The 2223-nt window shown below is 27.8% G+C and overlaps 1 pseudogene; it reads right to left on the bottom strand.

Annotated features, from left to right (window-relative positions):
* Window positions 1-1260: 1260 nt before the first annotated feature.
* Window positions 1261-1912, bottom strand: LOC112210869 (cytochrome c oxidase subunit 1-like; annotated as a pseudogene).
* Between the last annotated feature and the right edge of the window lie 311 nt (window positions 1913-2223).

Here is a 2223-nt window from a genome sequence, read left to right as displayed (position 1 = left end):
AAATAGTAAAAATTTAAAAACTTAAAAATATTTCACATTTAGAGTTGAATTTATTTATATATGATAATTTTTTTATTACTCCCTGGCCATATTTGCCATATGGGGGTGATGGTTATTTTACAGATTCCACCCTATTCTAATCGGAATGGGAAGGTCAAGTTTTCATTCTGTGGAGCCGTCACGAAAATAAAGTGTCGACCAAAGTCGAGTCTGGAATCGAATCGGCGCCGCTGCAGTTACGTAATTACTTAAGTGTTTCCCTAAAACGTCCTCATTTTCATTTTAACTTTTATTAAGTACGCTTAGAAGCTGAAATTTCGAACCAGTTGGGTAAAATCTGATACATAAACAAAGTTGGTTGATTAAAAGATTCTTATTGTCCCTATACATATGCAATAAAAAATTTTTTCTGAAAAAGTATTTCGCTTTCAAGTGTATATACTCACGATACATGATTATCTATTTCACGATACATACTTTTTTTCAAGCCATTAGTCCTCAAACTCATTATCTACAACCTTTCTACAGGGATAGCCAGGTCTGTAAAAAATACTCGAATTTGTATATTTATGGGAGGAATTATTCGATTATCAATATCTAGAAGATGTGAATTACTTCTTGATTTAAATCATTAGTTGCTTTTATATGTATGAATCCAATTCGGTATATCTGATATCCAAATATTCATATCTTCAACATCATTGGTGTCCAATAACTTTTTATGTAATGGATGGATTAACTTCGCCAAGTATATATAATAATCAGAGTGATGGTGATGCAATAGAGATCTATGTAATTGTATTACGATCGCTCCCTAATTGGAAGTATAATTCAATTGTTTGTTATCCTAAAAAATATCGATTAATAATTTTTTTTTAAGTGTTATAATATATGCGACTATGATTGTAATTATGGATACAATTATAATTGTGTGATCGTGAAAAAATGTTAATTGTTCTCTTAATGAAGAATTTGCATCTTGGGTTATAATATTTTCTTATGTTGCTATTTCTAATAAAAGATGTATATCTTTATTCATGAAGCTTAAATTTATTGCACTAATCTGCCATATTAAATGATTAATGTTACGAGGTGTGGCAGAAAAGTAATGAGAGTGACTTTTTCATTTACTAAAGTTTTTATTTTTTTGAAAAATCAATGTCTCCTTCAAATTAGTTCTCTTGGTTCTTTCTCAGTTCATATATTTATAATAGATATAGTGATTCAAATTATTGATATAATTCTTATAGATATAGTGATTCAAATTATTGATATAATTCTTCCTATAGATGAAATAATATTTTATCTACTATAACTGTCGGGATAAATTGGATAACGTCTTGGTATTTCTCTTAATCCAAGGATGGGTTGTAGGGAGAATATAATAACTCCCAAAAATGTAGTAATGAACTGAATTTAATCACTTAGGGTTTATGGTCAATCCTATAAATAATGGGAATCATTGAATAAATATTCCTATGACAGCCAGTGTTCGCTATCATAGGAATATTACCCTATGGATAATTCATAATGAAGGAAATGTGCAGGTACATAATATGTATCGTGTAAAATAATATCAACAGATGAATTGCCTAAAATAATCCTGATAGTGAATACAAATATAATTCTTTAAGCTCATAATATTGATGGTGAGTAATTTATTTATACTAATCCCTGTTGGAACTGCTAAAATTATTGTAACTATGTAAAGTAGTCTAGTGTATCTACATCTATCCCCACTGTAAATATATGGTGTACTCATACAATGAATCTTGGGATTCCAATTGATAATATTGCATAAATTATACTAATATTACCAAATTTTTCATTTTTTTTTCTGTTGTCAAATAATATGGGAAATTAATACGAATCCTGGTAAAATTAAAATATATACTTCAGGTAATCCGAAGAATCAGGACAATGTTGGTATTTTAGTGCGTGTTCGTGTGAAACGAAAAAGATATATATGTAACGATAATTACGTTCTTTATTCTTCAATAGAACAATATTTACACTTACATATATTACAAAACATTTATAATTTCAGATAACAACACACGTTCTTTTTTAAATTAATTCATTGTAATTGATCATATGGCGAGAGGTTTCAAATGGGTTTGCCACTAAAACAAATGTAAAATAATGTAACTTTAAATGAATTATAATTAAAAATATATTTAAAAGAAATATACTAAAGAAATAAAAATGTTAATAATAATTTCG

This window comes from Halyomorpha halys, unplaced genomic scaffold, assembly GCF_000696795.3.
Source record: "Halyomorpha halys isolate HHAL.00 unplaced genomic scaffold, Hhal_1.1 Scaffold1659.1, whole genome shotgun sequence".
Lineage (NCBI taxonomy): Eukaryota > Metazoa > Arthropoda > Insecta > Hemiptera > Pentatomidae > Halyomorpha > Halyomorpha halys.
This window is presented reverse-complemented; position numbering and strand designations above follow the sequence as displayed.